The 21,449-nt window shown below is 38.6% G+C and overlaps 1 non-coding gene across 1 annotated transcript; it reads left to right on the forward strand.

Annotated features, from left to right (window-relative positions):
• Window positions 1-967: 967 nt before the first annotated feature.
• LOC112714189 (small nucleolar RNA R71) lies at window positions 968-1,071 on the forward strand. The gene has a single exon (XR_003159144.1). It is a non-coding gene; the product is annotated as a small nucleolar RNA R71 (small nucleolar RNA).
• The last annotated feature ends 20,378 nt before the right edge of the window (window positions 1,072-21,449 follow it).

A 21,449-nucleotide genomic window follows, 5' to 3' on the forward strand; every position in this document is an offset into this window, starting at 1 on the left:
CACATCTTCATCCTCTTCAGAGGAAGAATAGTCTTCAGAGCTCATGAATGGCAGAAGGAGATTTAATGGAATCTCTATGGTCTCTATATGAGTCTCAGATTCCTTTGGATCCTTAATAGGAAACTCCTTCTTGCTTGAGAGATGTCCCAGGAGGTCTTCCTCACTAGGATTTTTGTCCTTCTCCTCCCTTGTGCATTCGGCCATATTGATCACATCAATGGCCTTGCACTCTCCTTTTGGATTTTCTTCTGTATTGCTTGGGAGAATACTGGGAGGAGTTTCAATGACTTTCTTACTCAGCTGGCCCACTTGTGCCTCCAGATTTCTGATGGAGGATCTTGTTTCACTCATGAAACTGAAAGTGGCTTTTGACAGATCAGAGACTAAGTTTGCTAAATTAGAGGGGCTCTGTTCAGAATTCTCTGTCTGTTGCTGAGAAGATGATGGAAAAGGCTTGTTATTACTGAGCCTATTTCTTCCACCATTATTAAAGCCTTGTTGAGGCTTTTGTTGATCCTTCTATGAGAAATTTGGGTGATTTCTCCATGATGAGTTATAGGTGTTTCCATAAGGTTCACCCATGTAATTAACCTCTGCCATTGCAGGGTTCTCAGGATCATAAGCTTCTTCTGAAGCTGCCTCTTTAGTACTGTTGGATGCATTTTGTCATCCATTCAGACTTTGAGAAATCATGTTAACTTGCTGAGTCAACATTTTGTTCTGAGCCAATATGGCATTCAGAGCATCAATTTCAAGAACTCCCTTCCTCTGAGGTGTCCTATTATTCACGGAATTCCTCTCAGAAGTGTACATGAATTGGTTATTTGCAACCATGTCAATGAGTTCTTGAGCCTCTTCAGGAATTTTCTTTAGGTGAATAGATCCACCTACAGAATGGTCCAATGACATTTTCGAAAACTCAGATAGACCATAATAGAATATATCTAGTATGGTCCATTCTGAAAACATGTCAGATGGACACCTTTTGGTCAACTGCTTGTATCTTTCCCAAGCTTCATAGAGGGATTCACCATCTTTTTGTTTGAAGGTCTGAACATCCACTCTAAGCTTGCTCAGCTTTTGAGGAGGAAAGAATTTATCCAAGAAAGCCGTGACCAGATTCTCCCAAGAGTCCAGGCTATCTTTAGGTTGTGAGTCTAACCAGATTCTAGCTCTGTCTCTTACAGCAAAAGGGAAAAGCATGAGCCTGTAGACTTCAGGGTCTACTCCATTCGTCTTAACAGTCTCACAGATCTGCAAGAACTCAGTTAAAAACTGATAAGGATCTTCAGATGGAAGTCCATAAAACTTGCAGTTTTGTTGCATTAAGGCAACTAGCTGAGGTTTCAGGTCAAAATTATTTGCTCCAATGGCAGGAATGGAGATGCTTCTTCCATCAAATTTGGACGTGGGTTTGGTAAAGTCACCAAGCATCCTCCTTGCATTATCATTATTGGGTTCGGCTGCCATCTCCTTCTCTTGTTTGAAACTTTCTGAAAGGTTACTTTTGGATTGTTGTAATTTAGCTTCTCTTAGTTTCCACTTCAGAGTCCTTTCAGGTTCAGGATCAGCTTCAACAAGAGTGCTTTTATCCTTGTTCCTGCTCATATGAGAGAGAAGAAAACAAGAAAAGAAGAGGAATCCTCTATGTCACAGTATAGAGATTCCTTTATGTTAGTAGAAGAAAAAAGGGGAGAAGAGTGAAGAAGAATAGGTTCGGATTTTTAGATGAAGAGAGGTGAAGATAAGTGTTAGTAAATAAATAATTAAATAGAATAAGAAAAGAGAGGGAGAATTTCGAAAATAATTTTAAAAAGGTGTTAGTAATTTTCGAAAATTAGAGATAAGATAAGATTAAAATTAAAATTTAAAACAAAAAAGAATTTTTGAAAAAGAGATGAGATATTTTCGAAATTAGGGAGGGAGAAGTAGTTAGTTGGTTTTGAAAAAGATAAGAAACAAACAAAAAGTTAGTTGGTTGATTGAAAAAGATTTGAAGTTTTTAATTTTAAAAAGATAAGAAGATAGGAAGATAGAAAAGATATTTTAAAATCAAATTTTGAAAAAGATAAGATAAAAAGATAAGATTTTTAAGAAAAAGGCATTTTGAAAAAGATTTAATTTTTAAAATGGCTTAACTAACAAGAAACTACAATATAAGATTCTAGAATTTAAAGATTGAACCTTTCTTAACAAGAAAGTAACAAACTTCAAATTTTTGAACCAATCACATTAATTGTTAGCATATTTTCGAAAATATGATATAAAAATAAGAAAAAGATTTTGAAAATAATTTGAAAAAGAATTTAAAAAGATAAGATTTTTAAAATTGAAATTTTGACTTGACTTGTAAGAAACAACTAATTTTAAAAATTTTGACCAAGTCAACCCAAAATTTCGAAAATTTGGAGGGAAATAAAGAAAAGATATTTTTTTGATTTTTTTGAATTTTAATTATGAGAGAGAAAAATAATTAAAACGTCATAATTGTGTTTTTCTCTTTTCTTTTTGGATCAAAACAAGGACTGCATGCAAGAACACTATGAATGTCAAGATGAACACCAAGAACACTTTGAATATCATGATGAACATCAAGAACATATTTTTGAAAAATTTTTGATGCAAAGAAGACATGCAAGACCAAACTTAAAAATCTTTAATGCATGGACTCTATCAAACGAAAAATGCATATGAAAAACAACAAACAACACAAAACAAGAAATCATCAAGATCAAACAAGAAGACTTGTCAAGAACAACTTGAAGATCATGAAGAACACTATGAATGCATGGAATTTCGAAAATAATGCATAAATTTTAAAACCATGCAATTGACACCAAACTTAAAAATTGCCTCAAGACTCAAACAAGAAAAACAAAATATTTTTTATTTTTATGATTTAATGATTTTTTTGTTTTTTTATTATATTTTTCGAAAATAAAGTTTGGAAAAACGAAAAAAGAAAAGAAAAATTTTGAAAAAGATTTTTGAAAAATTTTTGAAAAGAAAATTACCTAATCTGAGCAATAAGATGAACCGTCAGTTGTCCATACTCGAATAATCCCCGGCAACGGCGCCAAAAACTTGGTGGACGAAATTGTGATTCATATGTTATTGTATTTTGTAAAATTCATTGCTTTTTCTTTCCCTGGCAATGGCGCCAAAAACTTGGTACCAATACCATGGTTTACAACTATGTGTGGTCACAACTGCGTTCAACTTAACCAGCAAGTGTACTGGGTCATCCAAGTAATACCTTACGTAAGTAAGGGTCGATCCCACAGAGATTGTTGGTATGAAGCAAGCTATGGTTACCTTGTAAATCTCAGTTAGGCAGATTAAATGGTTTATGATAAGTTCGAAAATAAATAATAAACAGAAAATAAAATAGGATCGAAATACTTATGTAAATCAATAGTGGGAATTTCATATAGGTGTATGGAGATGCTGTACTCCTCTTGAATCTCTACTTTCTTATTACATTCATTCAATCTTTCTTACTCCTTTCCATGGCAAGCTATATGTAGGGCATCACCGTTGTCAATGGCTACATCCCATCCTCTCAGTGAAAATGGTCCTATGCTCTGTTACAGCACGGCTAATCTTCTGTCGGTTCTCAATCAGGTTGGAATAGAATCCCTTGATTCTTTTGTGTTTGTCCCTAACGCCCAGCCTTCAGGAGTTTGAAGCTCGTCACAGTCATTCAATACCGGAATCCTACTCGGAATACCACAGACAAGGTTAGACTTTCCAGATTCCCGAAATCCTACTCGAAATACCACAGACAAGGTTATACTTTCCGGATTCCCATGAATGCCGCCATCTATCTAGCTTATACCACGAAGATTCTGTTGGGGAATTGATAAACCCATATTTCATGAGTTCTTTTGTGCTTAATTTGAGTGATTTATATAATCCTTCACCTACTTTTTCACATTAATTGCATGGTTTTACTTTCCCTTCCTTATTATGTCGTATTGTGAAAAACTTGTTTCCTAAGCTTTAAAAATTAATTATTTTAATTACCTTTATTTCCATTCGATGCCGTGATTAGTATGTTGAGTAGTTTCAGATTTTCTAAGGTGGAATGACTTAGAGGATGGAAAAGGAAACATACAAAAATGGAAGGAGAAAGAAAAACGGAGCTTTAAGGAAACTGGTGTTCACGCGATCGCATGGACGACGCGATCGCATTCCAGAAGCGAAGATTCAGCGACGCGGCCGCATGACTGACGCGACCGCGTGCCTTAAGCAGAACGCACATGACGCGGTCGCATGACTGACGCGACCGCGTAACAGAGGCCACGCACCAGAAAATTACAGAACACGCCCCAGCGAGTTCTAAACCCCTTTTTGGCCCAAATCCAAGTCCAGAAAGCATAGACCAGAGGTTATAAAGTGGGGGAATGCATCCATTCATAAGAAGGCTTTTCATAATTTACTTTTCCATGATTTAGATTTAGTTTAGAGAGAGGTTCTCTCCTCTCTCATTAGGATTTAGGTAGAGTTTTTAGAAATTAGGATTTAGGTCTTCTCCCAGTTTTAGGAGTGACTCTCGATCCCAGGTTCACTGTTCCTTTCTATTTAATTTCGTTTCTATTCACTTTAGTACTTTAATTGAAATTTATCTTTTGAATTCGGCTTATGACTTTCATGTTAGGATTTTCTTATTTAATGATATTTGAAGCATTTCAGTTTATAATTGTTCCTTTTTATTATTCCCAATCTGAGGATATTATTATTCTAGTAGATTTAGTTTTTCCCCTTTTGGCCTTAGTTAAATAATTGGTGACTCTTGAGTTATCGAACTCATTGTTAGTTGAGAATTAGAATTAATTCATCCACTTAACTTACCTTCATAGTTAGAGGTTAACAAAGTGGGAGAAAAATCCAATTCTCATTACAATTGATAAGCATAACTGGGATAGGACCTCCAGTTCACATACCTTGCCAAGAGTTTATTTTACAATTATTTATTTATTTTTATTGCTTGAAAATATACCTGTGCGCATTGCCCAAACTCAACATCCCCCAATTTACAAACTCATAACCAATAATAAGAACATACATCCCTGCAATTCCTTGAGAAGACGACCCGAGGTTTGAATACTCGGTTAACAATTTTTAAAGGGGTTTGTTACTTGTGACAACCAAAACGTTTGTACGAAGGGATTTTTGTCGGTTTAGAGACTATATCTACAACGCGACTGTTTTTATGACATTCTTTACTGGCAAAAATCCTAACGTCGGGAATCTAAGAGATATGCGCCCGGCCTAAGGTAGATCGGAAGTGGTTGTCAGTCACGCGCGTTCATAGGTGAGAATGATGATGAGTGTCACGGATCATCACATTCATCAAGTTGAAGTGCAATGTATATCTTGGAATAAGAATAAAAGAGAATTGAATAGAAAATAATAGTAATTGTATTGAAACTTGAGGTACAGCAGAGCTCCACACCCTTAATCTATGGTGTGTAGAAACTCCACTGTTGAAAATACATAAGTGAAAGGTTCAGGCATGGCCGAATGGCCAGCCCCCAAAACGTGATCAATAGTCTCCTAAGATGAAGAATAAAACAAAACTGCGACCAAAGATGAAACGTGGTCAAAAGACAACTAATACACTAGTAAAAAGTCTTATTTATACTAAACTAGCTACTAGGGTTTACAGAGGTAAGTAATTGATGCATAAATTCACTTCCGGGGCCTACTTGGTGTGTGTTTGGGCTGAGCTTGATCTATCCACGAGCTGAGGCTTCCTTTGGAGTTGAACACCGAGTTATAGCGTGTTTCTGGCGTTCATCTCCGGGTCGTGACGTGTTTCTGGCGTTTGACTCCAGACAGCAGCATGTACTTGGCGTTGAGCGCCACTTTACGTCATCAATTCCAGAATAAAGTATGAATTATTATATATTTCTGGAAAGATCTGGATGTCTACTTTTCAACGCCATTGAGAGCGTGCCATTTGGAGTTTTATAGCTCCAGAAAATCCATTTTGAGTGCAGGGAGGTCAGATTCCAACAGAATCAGCAGTCCTTTTGTCAGCCTTTTTCAGAGTTTTGCTCAAGTCCCTCAATTTCAGCCAGAAATTACCTGAAATCACAGAAAAACACACAAACTCATAGTAAAGTCCAGAAATGTGAATTTAACATAAAAACTAATGAAAATATCCCTAAAAGTAGCTTCAACTTACTAAAAACTACCTAAAAACAATGCCAAAAAGCGTATAAATTATCCGCTAATCAGGCAGCTTCGCGCTTGCACAACTCTCAGTGTGAAACATGTTTTGCCAGATTTTAGGGTGATGCGGTCGCATGGTTGACGCGATCACGTGGATGGCCAAATTATGAAATCGGTGCAGACGCGTGGGGCACGCGTTCGCGTGGCAGGGCCTGTGCGGCTAGCACAGGTTCAACCCAACTCCAACGCAACTCACTGCCATACACCCTTTTATGTCGAATTGCAGAGCCACGCGTTCGCGTGATTGACACGGACGCGTGGGGAGGCCATTTTACAAATAACGCGATTGCGTCATCCACGCAGTTGCGTGGGTCAAATGGTGCCAGGGGCACACTGATAAACGAAATTTAGCATGCCGATTTAGAATTCAATAATGGATATGATCGTGAGTATAGTCTAATCGACATCCACAACTTCGCATCAAACAATCCTACAATCTATAACTGAGAGTACTAGTCTCCCGAGTCGTCCTCCCTTGGAATTGCTAGAGAATGCATATTATTGATTAGGAAGCTTTGTTATGGTTCTTTTAGATGTTTAGCGAGAATAGATGGTAAACTATCAATATTAAAAGACTTGGCCTAGGGTTGGCATTAGAAATTTTATCATTATAGTTTCTTCAATGATGATAACAATTAGGCTTTACTTCATTTAGTTAACCCCTAGGTATAGAGGAAAGTCAAATGAGATTAACTAACTTGAGTCACAAGTCCTAGTTTTACCCTAGGAAAATCTAGCTTCAGTATACTCCAAGTCAATTAGCACTTCCTAATTCCCAATCAACAATTGACTTAAACTATTCAACATCTCTAATGGTCCAAACCCCTATGCCAAGTGAGAAACTTTTACTCCATAACTAGTATTGGCATTTTATCAAACACTTGATGAGCAAGGATGAAAGACATAGTAACAATGAGAAGAAATTAGAATTAAAAGCACTTCAATGCAAGAAATTAACAACAATGAACTAAGAACAACAATAGAAATGAACTTCTCAAGAAATTGATAGAATCCAAAACCACAAAGTTGAATCTAAGATATATGAGAATTGATCAATTACAAGCACTAACTGAGATTAGAGAAGAAGATCTATAATAGGAACAAAGTAAATTGAGAAATGCAATTTGATCTCACCAAAGAGTGATTGAGAATTCAGAAATTGAAGAAGATGAACCCTAATGAGAGCTTGAGATCTCTTTCTCTCTACCCAAGAGTGTAACTACCACAAGGAGAAAAATCTAGAAAAATGTAAAAATGAGCTAAAAGTCCCTTAACCCTTTAACCCCTGGTCTTTTAAGCTTTTCCCGCCAAGGCACTTTCCCCAAAATGGGATCTCCAACTGTCTCCGCGCCCAGGTCACGTGACCCCTTAAAAAAATCATATTCGAGCATCGGCGCACTCGCGCAAAGTACACGCGCGCGCCACTGTGCCATCTCGCAATTCGAGCGGATGCGTGATGTACGCGTGCGCATCCATGGTGGTCATGGCTCAGCCGCTACACGTGCCGGCTCGTGGCTTGGCTTCTGACTTTGGCTTCTGGCTGTGCAATCCACGCGGGCGCGCCAAGTACGCACACGCGCCCTTGCTGAAGTTCCCAAGTCTCAATTTCTCATGCTCCCCTCTTTTGCACCCACTTTCTTTTTCTCCTCCGGGTCATCCATGCCCTATATCCTGAAACCACTTAACACACAGGTCACGACATTGAATGGCACCAATAGAAGAATAGAAATGTATCTAGTTTAGTGCAAAATAGGCATGCTTCCATCCATAAGGCAAAAACTAGGGGAGAAACACAAAACCGTGTATTTTCATATGAAAAGCGTATGGAATCGTCGATAAAACCCCTGAAATCGATACAAGATAAACCCTAAAATTGGGGTTTATCACACACCTCCAGCCACACTCCTACGTAACTCTCTATTTCTTTTCTTCAATGTTGCGAAGGCACTATGACGCGAGCGCATCAACGACGCTGGTGCGTCGCATGCCTTAATCCCTTTTTTTATATACAAAATGCAATTTCAGATGAGATGCAAAATATAGGCATTAGTACTAAGAAGAGTTATTGATGAAGGAAATTAAGGAGAAGGAAAGGAACGATCATACCATGGTGGGTTGTCTCCCACCTGGCACTTTGCTTTAACGTCCTTAAGTTGGACGCTCCACTAGCTCAGTCTTCTGCTGTGAGTGGATCTTCCAATAGGAAGATCTCTAGTTCCTAGTTTTTCACCATCTTTTCGCCATGGAATAACTTCAAGCAATGTTCATTGACTTTAATAAGTTCAGAGCTTGAAGGATGGCTCAAGTGAAAGACTCCGTATGGTTCCACCCTCTCTACTCGATAGGGACCATCCCATCTGGATATCTGCTTGCATGGCATCAGCCGCATTCTGGAGTTATAAAGGAGGACTAAGTCCCTAGGTTGGAATTCTTTTCTCTTGATGTTCTTGTCATGCACAGCCTTCACCTTCTCTTTATACAGCCTAGAGTTTTCTAGGCTTCTAGGCGAAGGTTCTCTAATTCTTGCAGTTGCAACTTCCGTTCAGCTCCGGCTCTCTCATAGTCCATGTTGCATTCCTTTACCGCCCAGAAGGCCTTGTGTTATAACTCAAATGGGAGATGACAGGCCTTTCCATAAACCTAGCAGAAAGGACTCATCCCAATCGGTGTCTTGTATGCTATCCGATATGCCCAAAGCGCATCTTAGAGCCTGATGCTCCAGTCCTTTCTATGAGGCTTGACTATCTTTTGCAGTATGCACTTTATCTCTCTGTTAGACACCTCTGCTTGCCCATTAGTCTCGGGGTGATAGGCTATTGATACTTTATGAATTATCCCATGCCTCTTTAGTAAACCTGTTAGTCTCCTGTTACAAAAGTGAGTGCCTTGATCGCTCACGATTGCTCGTGGTGATCTAAAGCGACAAATAATATGGTTTCTAACAAAGGAAACAATAGTGTTAGCATCATCAGTACGAGCAGCATCTAAAGTCTTAGATGCATAGGCAATTACAAAAGGGTCGTTACCTTCATGTTGAGCTAGTGCTGCTCCTACTGCATGATTAGAGGCGTCACATATGAATTTAAATGGTTGGCTCCAGTCTGGTCCCCTCACAATCGGAGCTTGAGTTAGGGCGGTCTTCAGCTTATCAAACGCTTGTTTGCAATCCTCACTGAACTCGAACTCAATGTCTTTTTGCAGTAGTCTAGATAAAGGTAGGGCTACCTTACTTAAGTCCTTAATGAATCTCCTGTAAAAACCTGCATGGCCAAGGAACGAACGGACTTTCCTCACAGAGGAGGGGTAAGGTAAACTAGAAATAACATCCACCTTTGCCGGGTCTACAGAGATACCAGTATCAGAAACAACATGTCCTAGAATAATACCTTGTTTTACCATAAAATGACACTTTTCAAAATTTAAAACAAGATTTAAACTAACACACATGTCCAATACTCTAGATAAACTATCCAAGAAAAGGCTAAATGAATCACCATATACGCTAAAGTCATCCATAAAAACTTCCATACAGGTCTCAATGAGATCAAAGAAAAGACTCATCATAGACCTTTGGAAAGTAGCTGGTGCATTGCATAAGCCAAAGGGCATTCGTTTATAAGCATTAGTCCCAAAAAGACATGTAAAAGTAGTCTTTTCCTGATCTTCAGGAGCTATATGGATTTGAAAATAACCTGTATAACCAACTAGAAAGCAGTAATGAGATTTACCTGACAGGCGATCAAGCATCTGATCAATGAATGGCAAGGAATAATGATCCTTGCGAGTGGCTTGATTGAGACACCTCTAGTCAATGCAAACTCTCCATACGTTCTGCACTTTGGTTGTCAGAAGTTCCCCTTGCTCATTTCTTATTGTTGTGACTCCAGACTTCTTGGGCACCACTTGTACTGGATTGACCCATTCGCTATCTGAAATGGGGTAAATGATATCTGCTTCAAGCAGTCTAGTTACTTCCTTATTGACAACTTCTAAGATGGTGGGATTCAATCTTCTCTGAGGTTGATGGACAGGCTTTGCTCATTCTTCTAAAAATATTCTATGTTTGCAAACTAGAGGCCTGATGCCTACTATATCCTCCAAGCTCCATCCAATTGCTTTCTTATACGTCCTCAATACACTAAGCAATGTTCTTCTTGTTGGGAAGTGAGCTCCCTTGCAATGATAACTGGAAACTTCTGCTTGTCCTCAAGGTATGGATACTTGAGGTGTGGAAGAAGAGGCTTTAATTTTATTTTTTGCTCATGGTTTGGTTCTGGATTTTCTGGGTTGGTAAAAATGGTAATGAATCTTTAGTATGTTCAGAGGGTGTCCCCACACTTGGATCGTGCTCCATGTGATTCTCTTCCATGTCTTCCTGGCGAGTTGCTGCTATGATTTCTTCAATGATGTCACATTGGAATATGGAGTGATCTTCTGGGGGTGCTTCATAGCTTCATCCAGATTGAAGCTCACTATTCTGCCATCTACCTCAAAGGAATAGGTTCCCGAAAAGGCATCCAACTTGAATTTCAAAGTCTTCAAAAATGGTCATCCAAGCAGGATCAAGGAAGGCCTCCCTGAGTCATTTTGGGACATCTCCAAGATATAGAAGTCAATGGGAAACGTGAGCCCCTTAATGCTTACTAACACATCTTTAGCAATTTCAAACACTATAATAATACTTTTATCTACTAACACAAAACGAGCTGCCAACCTTTTTAATGGAGGGAGCCTTAAAGCATTATATATAGACAAGGGCATAATACTCACGCACGCTCCTAAATCATACATGCAGTCAGAAAATATCACACCTCTAATGGTGCAGTTAACCATGCATGGGCCTGGGTCACTACATTTTTCAAGTATATCTCCCATTAAAGCAGATATAGAACTACCTAAAGGAATAGTTTCTAATTTACTAATTTTATCTTTATGTATGCACAATTCTTTTAGAAACTTTGCGTATTTAGATACTTGCTGAATAACATCAAAAAGGGGAACAGTTACCTCAACCTTTTTGAAGATCTCTACCATTTTGGGATCAAGTTCCATCTGCCTTTTGGATTTCTTAGCAAGGTGTGGAAATGGAATAGGAATGGTGTCTTTTACAGCTTCAGCTTGCTGAGGTTTTGCATTCCTTGGTTGGGCTGCTTCTGCTTCAGCCATGCCTTGTGCTTCATCTTCTTATTTTTCAGCATCCTCTACCTCAACTGTGTCCGCAGCTGGGGCATGTTCTAGCAGGCTTGGTTCCTCCGGGTTCCTCTCTTGCAGTGTGGTTCCAGACCTTAGGGTAATGGCATTGATGCCACCCTTGGGGTTGGGTAATGGTTGAGAGGGGAGTCCACCAGAGCTCGAAGACTGGTTGTTGGAGTTATTCAGTGATCCAATCTATGAGACAAGGGCTTGCAAGGTAGTGTTAAGACCATTTAGAGTAGAAGTAAGGTTGTTTTCCATGGCATGCTGTCTCTGATCAATAGATTGTAGTAACTCATCATTAGAAGATGAAGATGGATAAGTGATCTGAGGGGTCTGTTGAGATGCTTGAGGCTGCCTTAGATGAGGTGCTCTATAGGTCTAATTCTGATTCTGTTGCCTGAATTTGTTATTGTTATTCCACCTCTAGTTTCTATTGTTATGATTGTCCCTCCAACCCTGGTTAGAATTATCTCTCCAATCTTGGTTGGAGTTATCTTGCCATCCATGGTTGTAGCTACCACCTTGATTGTACCCTTGATTGGGGCGGTCATAAAAGTTATGAGTGGCTGCCACAGTGTTGTCTTCCTATTGGAGTTGCGGATATTCATCAGTATAATGACTGTAATCGGTACAGATCCCGCATACTCTTTGTGGAACCAACTATTGGCTTTGCTGTGGTGGAGAAGGCTGAGCTTGTTGTTGACTCAACTACATCTGCTTCAGTAAGTTGGTCATTTCGCATATACTCTGGGTTAGAGCAGTAGTGTCTTTGCTAGAGGATACCTCTGCAACAGCTCTTGACCGACTTTATTTTTGCCTGTGATTCCTAGTAGATTCAGCAAAGTCGCTGATCAATTGCCATGCCTCATCAGTAGTCTTGTACTTTTTCATAGACCATTACTAGCACCTTCCAATGTGGTCTTATGTTGAGGCTTTATGCCCTGTGTAAAGTAGTCGAGCAACACTATCTTGTCAATCATATGGTGGGGACATGCTTCCAGAAGATTATTGAAGCGCTCCCAATATTCGTAGAGAGTCTAAGATTTATCCTGATCGATCATGGAAATGTCTTTCCTCAGTTTATCGGTAACCTCAGTTGGAAAGAATTTCTCCAAAAATTCTCTTCTAAGCGTATCCCAGTTAGAAATAGTTGCTCCGGGTTGAGTGTAGTACCAATCTCTTGCCTTTCCCTCAAGAAAAAACGGGAAGGCTTTTAACAGAATAGAAGTTTCATCAATACCATCACGCTTAACAGTAGAACAAGCTGTCTAAAAATTCACAAGGTGTTTGATAGGCTCTTGAGCAGGTAAGCCATGAAACTTGGGCATCAAGTTGAGTAGTGCAGTCTTTATTTCAAAATCCATAGCCACCGCTGGGTGGTGCGCTTGATACGGCTATAGTGTAAAATCAGGGGCTCCAGCCTCCTGGATAGTGACTCTCCTAGGTGCGGCCATGTCACCTGCACATAAATCAACCGAATCAGTAGAAAGGGAGCTTGTTTCTTCCTTAAGTGACATTTCAGATTCGTCCTTGGCGAGGACTAACCGACGTCGAGCTTGCCTTATACGTGAAATAGTTCTTTCAATCTCAGGGTCAAATATTGGCAAGCTTGGATCAGGAAGTGAACGCGTCATTCAATGAAAGAAACATGCAGCTCATAGTAGCAAAATAAAAAGAAAAATGCAATTAAATAAATTTCAATCAATAAATTAGCACACTATTGCAACTCCCCGGCAACGGCGCCAAAAATTGATGTAAGCGAAAATTGGCAAATTAAGAATTATTTAGAAAAATGGCGTTGCAAGTACAGTTCTTAACCGGCAAAAAATCCACTTATCAATTTAGAAAAGAGTTGTCACAAATTTTAGAAATAAAATACTGGGAGTATGAGTCCCAGGTCATCTCCCAACAAGTTGTAGGAAGATCTACTATTTTATCAATCAGAGGTTTTCCAAATGGGTTTTGAGTTTGATGAACAGAAAATTAAATTAGAGAATTTATATGATTTAAATAAAAATATTGACCGGGAGAAGATCAATTGCAAGTTCTATCCTTGTTGGAGTTTTTTCAAGATCAATTAATAATTAGTCATTGTTTTTATTTAGTCAACCCTCAACGAATGAAGAAAAGTCAAATTAAAAGTCAACTTCTATTCACAAGTCATAATCCTCTCCCTTGGGAAGGATTAGAGTTAGTGACTAACAAGCCAACCAACAATGAACCAATTACAATTAAATTCTTGAGTATTCCAACTCAAGGTTCTCCTTTTAATCAACTCCCAATCAAGTTGGGAAACTACTCCATCATCATAAATGTAAACTTCACAAAATTAATGGGGAAAATAAAAAAAGGCATAATAAACAATAATCAAAGAGATTAATTAAAACTAAAAATAGTCTTGTATTAATGAACTCTAAAATAATCCAATGTTAATTCTGACAATTTAAAAATATGGAAGAGTAAATGAAAAGTAGATAAACAAAATAGAATGACCAGTTTCGGAGGTCGACTCTTTTCAAAAGCCAAAGCCAAAAAATCTTCAAATCCTAAATTATGAATGTCAAAAAAGAGAAGCCTAGGGGAGCCGTAAAATCAGATCTAAAAACTAGAAATTATGCGGAATGAATTGTTCTCCTTGATGGTGTTTTTGTGGAAAAATGAATTTCCAACACACAAATCCAACCGTCAAGTATACCGGGTCGCATCAAGTAGTAATAACTCACAAGAGTGAGGTCGATCCCACAGGGATTGATGGATCAAGCAACTTTAGTGGGTGATTAGTTTAGTCAAGCTAGCATTAAAGTGAATTGTGTGAAGTTGATCAACAGAAAGTAAATTGCAGGAATGATAAAGTTGCAGAATGTAAATGGGCAGAAAACTTAAAGAGCAACAAAGTAAAATAGCTGAAACTTAAATTGCAAGAAAAGTAAATTGCATGAAAAGTAAAGGGGGGTTGGGTGCTGGAAATTAAAGAGAGCAATAGATCAAAACTCAGAAACTCTTGCAGAAAGCTTAACTTGCAGGAAAGTAAATTGGGATCATGAACAGAAATGTAAAATGAAGAACAAGTGCAGAAGAATTAAATTGCTTGAAAGTAAATTGAAAACCAATGGAACAGTAAAAACAGAACAGCAGCCAAGAACTCAACTCAATTGCAAAATAAAATTGAAGATCTCAGGGAATCAAAGAGACTAGAAAACAAGTCTAGATCTCAATTCCTTCCTTGATCAAAGTAGAAAGCAGATTGAAGAAGAAAGAAAGATGAAAGCCGTAGAGAAAAACTTGGATCCAAAACTCAATTCACTGAATTATGCAGAAAATCAACAAAGAGCAATCTTAGATCAAGAATGAAACAGAATTCCTTCAAATCTCAATCCAAGATTCAAGACAGAAATGAAAATTAAAGGAGAGAGCTCTCAAATCCTAATGCTCCTTAGTGGAGCTAACCTCCTTTCGTCCTTTTTAATCAAGCTCCAATTGATGCCTTTATATAGGCTTTACTAAATGAAAAATGAAAATGAAATTAAAACAAATTATAAAAATGAAAATCCTAATTTAATTGATCCATGTGCCTTTGAGTGATGATGTGGGCTTTGCTTGCTTTAGATTTGAGGAGAAATGGTTTTGGTTGGCCTTGATTCAATTTGGAGAGGAATTGAATTTAAATGGAATTTTGGTTGAATTTTGGCCCATGAGTGTTTGCTCCCAGGAGGTTGCCCTGCCCTTGTGGAGGGCAGAGCAGGAAATGGTGCGTGCGGCCCTCGTTGCGTGCGTGCTTGGTGCGTCAGGATGCTGCCCTGCCCTTGTGGTGGACAGGGCAGAGTTGCCATGGTGCGCGTTTGTTGCTGGCCGAAACTCCTTTGGTGCACGACAATTGTGCAAGCTGGCCGTGCCAATTTTTGTGCCATGCACCAAGAATTGCTGCTCTGCCCTTGCGGAGGGCAGGGCAATGTTGCCAAAATGTGAGGTTCCAAGTTCGAAACTTGGTGGAGGCACACTCTGCTCCTTTTCCTTGGTTTCCTTGGCACCTAATTCACACATAAGGCTTTGCTTCCTTGGAGGTCTTGTGTTCGAACCTTGGTGAAAGCATTTGGGGGAGCAATTTTCCTTGATTTTTCATGAAGAGAGCACGACATTGCCCTGCTCTCCAAGAGGGCAGAGCAAAAAATTGAGCGCTACTTTGCTTTGGAGTGAGGCTCCAGCTTCGAGCCTTGGTCGAAGCACTTCAGCTTTCCAACGCAACTGGAAGCACATCAATTGGACGTCTGTAGCTCAAGTTATAGCCCTTTGAAGTAGGCATGGTCATGCTGTGAGCGCCCAGATTTTAACTTAGCGAAAATTTGCTTCCAACCTCTCTTTGTTTCATCATGATATTGCCCTGCCCTTGGCAAGAGCAGGGCAGTGTGCGTTGATTGCTTATTCTCCTTTGATTTGGTCATGGGCCACGCTTTTAAAAGCGTGGCCTAAGGCTCCAAAGTGTGCTCCAACTTCAAAGTGTGTCCCAAAGCTCTTTTTTTCTCCTTTTTTGTGCTTCTTTGCTTCTTTTTCTTCTTATTTCCTACAAGATTTATAAAATTAAAATATCAAAAAAATATATCCTTTAAGTACAAAAGCATTCAATATTTAAGCACAAATCATCAATTTCTTGTATGAAAAAGCATAGAAAATAGGTATATGATGACATGTCATCACAACACCAAAGTTAAACCTTGCTTGTCCCCAAGCAAGAAAAGAATCATGCAATAAAGATTGACAATCCAAGGTAAGAAGAATAGCAACTCAATGTTCATGGTTAGCTAGTTTTCTATGCATGCTTCAATCACAAATGAAATGTAAATGATTGATGCTTCTATCTAGCTCATTTTATGAAATCTTTTTCTTATAATTCTTCCTTGAAACAAGCTTTTGATTTTTTTTTTTGCTTCTCCTTTTGGGTGCTTTGCCCCATGAGTTAATAACAAAGCTACGACTTCTAAATGCTTTGTTTTCAAGTATTACCACTTGATACATAAGCACCACAAGCATTTAATTAGAGGACTTCATTAAGCTCATTTTTCTTTTCTTTTCTCGACTCTCTAATCATTGATGCTCAGAACCTTGAGCTTTGAGGGAGTGCTTTTGCACTTGAGCCTAGCCTTGACTTCTAAGTGTTTTGTTTTCAAGCATTTGGCTTGATACATAAACACCACAAGCACTTAGCAAATAAATTGCCATTGGTACTCAGAGCCTTTAGCTTTCTCATTCTTTCCCTTTTTCTTTTCTTGCTTTAATTGTATTTGCTTCTTCAAGGTTTTCATGATTTCAAAAGATTTCACAAAATATCCTAGATGAAAACTTCAATTAAATAAAATCTAATGCAATTGAGCAACAATTAATCATACTAGCTTTCCAAAACTTTTATGCACATGCTAAGTTCTTCTTTAATGCCTTGTTTGTTTATGATCATGATACTTTATTGCTTTTGAACTCACAGGATTCAAGTTGGTAGTCATAATGGTACTGCACCATGTTATAATTCAAAATTCAAGCTATGCTTTATTCATACAGACATGTAAACAGAAAAGATGAAGACAATCATGCAATTTAAGTGCCGGAAACAAATGAGAATAAAAGGAACTCTACAATCTTGTAGTTCATCTTCATTATTGTTGTCATTTTTCCTCTATTCTTCCTCTTTCCCTTGCCAAACTCAGAATGCTTGCTCATCCTCAAGCAACAATTAGAACAATGGCTATGGGGCTAAGATGGATCATGAATGTCTTACACAATGAAATGTTAGTAGCACATGTGTTTTAAGCAAGCAAAATGAAAGATAACAATCAAGGCATCAGAGACAAAGACATTTTGATTGCAAACATAAGAAGGTGAGCACAATACATTGCATAAAAGATAAGTGGCACACAAAACTTAGTGTGACACTTTCACTTGAAATTAATGCAAGTATCTAGTAAAAATTAGGACCAAATTTTGTTGCATAGCAACACCAAACTTAGAATGCAACCATATGTCAATTTTATTTGAAACAAAACTAAATAAAAGAAACTGTTATTTGTTGAATACAATCACCAAGCCAAAAATCTATCATGAATAAGGATCTCTTGATGCTGTATTAACAAAAACAGTTGATAAAAGAAAACTTAAAAATAAAGAGGTGACTAAAACAAAGAGAATGCAAACGAAATGTCAAAACAAAAGAAAAATAACAATGCAAAGGCAATATAATTATGCAGACAAGTGATGTTGTTGGATGAGTTGCATAGAAGATAAGTGGCACACCAAACTTAGAATCTTAATGTGACACTTTCATGTAGAATTGATGCAATCATCCTAAGGAATTGAAAACAATTTGTTGCAGGGCAACACCAAACTTAGAATGTGATCATATGCCAATTTATTGAAATTTAAACACAGCAAAGAAAGGGAATAAACCAAACAGAGAAATGAAATGTTACCTAAGGTTGGGTTGCCTCCCAACAAGCGCTCTTTTAGTGTCATTAGCTTGACATATTGTTCTTCACTTTCTTCCTCTTCTTCCAGTTTGTTAAGAGGAATGACCTCAAGGGGGGAGAAGATTCAGCTACTGTCCCTTGTCTTGGCCTTTCCTCAGCAAGCTTCCTTTTGCAAATGGCTTGATTGATCTTGCTTGCTAGATCAGGGACAGGATTGGTGCTCTTGTTAGTTGCCTTCACTTCTTTGGATTCATGAATTGGTTACTGTGTGATTTTTGGAGTTTGATCTTCATCCAGAGCCTTTTGAATTGGTGGTTCAATGAGCTTGTCCTTCATGTGCCTCTCTATTTCCCTTGAGTTTGGACGTTCTTGATTATCCTCCTCACTAGCTTGTTCTTCCACTTCCTCTTTTACACTCAACATTTGCTTTAATAGCTCTTTCATGGAGGAGGTTTGTTGATCTTCCCAAGCTTTCTTCATCTCCTCTTCATATTTTTCGATCAGTGTTGAGCATCTTTGGTCCAAGGGAGTTTGAGGAGGTTGTGAGTGTTCAGGTTCTCTTGTCATCTCAAGTGCAGTTTTAGGTTCAAATGTTTCCACCACCTCTTCCTTCTTTGCAATTTCACTTGATGCAGTAGCCTCTTCCTCTTGTTTTTCCTCCTTCTTTGTTGCACTCACCAATTGAGCTAACTGCACTTCCATGTTTTTGAGGGAGTTTTCTTGTTCTTTCCAGACTTTCATTGTCTCCTCCTCATATTTTTTGAACATGGACTCAAGCTTTGAGAGCCTTGAGTGGTTCATGGAAGTTTGTGTGGGTGGTGAGTTTTGAAAGGGGCTTTCTGTTGAAGTATGGTCAAGTGATGATGTCTTTGGATGAATATCATATGGAGCACTAGAATTCCCTTCCCAGCCACCATTAGAATCATGACTTGCATCATTTTGTGGTGGAGGGAAATATCCCATATGATTTTCTTTCTCATCTTGTGGTTCTGAAGCATAGCTCCATGATATGGAGTGCCCAGAATTTGAAGTTTCTTGGTGATATTCCCAACCACCATTAGAGATTGGTGATGGTGGGTGATATCCCATAAAATTTTGTTTGACCATAAGATGAGTTGAACTCCATTTGTATTTTGTAAACATCAATGAAATTTGAAATTCATATCATAGAGAAAGAATTTCTTAGTGAGGCAATAACTCAAACACCTTGGTTTCAATCTAAAACAGAAAACAAAAATAAAGAAAATGCTTGATCTAGACTTCTCACCCACTTAATCATTGTTGATCTAAATCAATCCCCGGCAACGGCGCCAAAAACTTGATGGTGTTTTTGTGGAAAAATGAATTTCCAACACACAAATCCAACCGGCAAGTATACCGGGTCGCATCAAGTAGTAATAACTCACAAGAGTGAGGTCGATCCCACAGGGATTGATGGATCAAGCAACTTTAGTGGGTGATTAGTTTAGTCAAGCTAACATTGAAGTGAATTGTGTGAAGTTGATCAACAGAAAGTAAATTGTAGGAATGATAAAGTTGCAGAATGTAAATGGGCAGAAAACTTAAAGAGCAACAAAGTAAAATAGCTGAAACTTAAATTGCAAGAAAAGTAAATTGCATGAAAAGTAAAGGGGGGTTGGGTGCTGGAAATTAAAGAGAGCAATAGATCAAAACTCAGAAACTCTTGCAGAAAGCTTAACTTGCAGGAAAGTAAATTGGGATCATTAACAGAAATGTAAAATGAAGAACAAGTGCAGAAGAATTAAATTGCTTGAAAGTAAATTGAAAACCAATGGAACAGTAAAAACAGAACAGCAGCCAAGAACTCAACTCAATTGCAAAATAAAATTGAAGATCTCAGGGAATCAAAGAGACTAGAAAACAAGTCTAGATCTCAATTCCTTCCTTGATCAAAGTAGAAAGCAGATTGAAGAAGAAAGAAAGATGAAAGCCGTAGAGAAAAACTTGGATCCAAAACTCAATTCACTGAATTATGCAGAAAATCAACAAAGAGCAATCTTAGATCAAGAATGAAACAGAATTCCTTCAAATCTCAATCCAAGATTCAAGACAGAAATGAAAATTAAAGGAGAGAGCTCTCAAATCCTAATGCTCCCTAGTGGAGCTAACCTCCTTTCGTCCTTTTTAATCGAGCTCCAATTGATGCCTTTATATAGGCTTTACTAAATGAAAAATAAAAATGAAATTAAAACAAATTACAAAAATGAAAATCCTAATTTAATTGATCCAATTTGCCTTTGAGTGATGATGTGGGCTTTGCTTGCTTTGGATTTGAGGAGAAATGGGTTTGGTTGGCCTTGATTCAATTTGGAGAGGAATTGAATTTAAATGGAATTTTGGTTGAATTTTGGCCCATGAGTGTTTGCTTCCAGGAGGCTGCCCTGCCCTTGTGGAGGGCAGAGCAGGAAATGGTGCGTGCGGCCCTCGTTGCGTGCGTGCTTGGTGCGTCAGGATGCTGCCCTGCCCTTGTGGTGGATAGGGCAGAGTTGCCATGGTGCGCGTTTGTTGCTGGCCGAAACTCCTTTGGTGCGCGACAATTGTGCAAGCTGGCCGTGCCAATTTTTGTACCATGCACCAAGAATTGCTGCCTTGCCCTTGCAGAGGGCAGGGCAATGTTGCCAAAATGTGAGGTTCCAAGTTTGAAACTTGGTGGAGGCACACTCTGCTCCTTTTCCTTGGTTTCCTTGGCACCTAATTCACACATAAGGCTTTGCTTCCTTGGAGGTCTTGTGTTCGAACCTTGGTGAAAGCATTTGGGGGAGCAATTTTCCTTGATTTTTCATGAAGAGAGCACGACATTACCCTGCTCTCCAAGAGGGCAGAGCAGAAAATTGAGCGCTACTTTGCTTTGGAGTGAGGCTCCAGCTTCGAGCCTTGGTGGAAGCACTTTGGTTTATTTTTGCTTATTTTTGGCCCTTAAAGATGCCTTTCGCTCATGCCTCAATTGTATGCCAAATATGGATTACTATATATCGTTGGAAATCTCTGAATGTCAGCTTTCCAACGCAACTGGAAGCACATCAATTGGACGTTTGTAGCTCAAGTTATAGCCCTTTGAAGTAGGCATGGTCATGGTGTGAGCACCCAGATTTTAACTTAGCGAAAATTTGCTTCCAACCTCTCTTTGTTTCATCATGATATTGCCCTGCCCTTGGCAAGAGCAGGGCAGTGTGCGTTGATTGCTTATTCTCCTTTGATTTGGTCATGGGCCACGCTTTTAAAAGCGTGGCCTAAGGCTCCAAAGTGTGCTCCAACTTCAAAGTGTGTCCCAAAGCTCTTTTTTTCTCCTTTTTTTGTGCTTCTTTGCTTCTTTTTCTTCTTATTTCCTACAAGATTTATAAAATTAAAATATCAAGAAAATATATCCTTTAAGTACAAAAGCATTCAATATTTAAGCACAAATCATCAATTTCTTGTATGAAAAAGCATAGAAAATAGGTATATGATGACATGTCATCACTCCTTGTCTCTGCATGTTCCCTGGATTTAATCTGTGTTTCTGGGCCGAAAACTAGGTTGAAATGCGGCCCAGAATCTATGCCA

Source organism: Arachis hypogaea, chromosome 9 (assembly GCF_003086295.3).
Source record: "Arachis hypogaea cultivar Tifrunner chromosome 9, arahy.Tifrunner.gnm2.J5K5, whole genome shotgun sequence".
Classification (NCBI taxonomy): domain Eukaryota; kingdom Viridiplantae; phylum Streptophyta; class Magnoliopsida; order Fabales; family Fabaceae; genus Arachis; species Arachis hypogaea.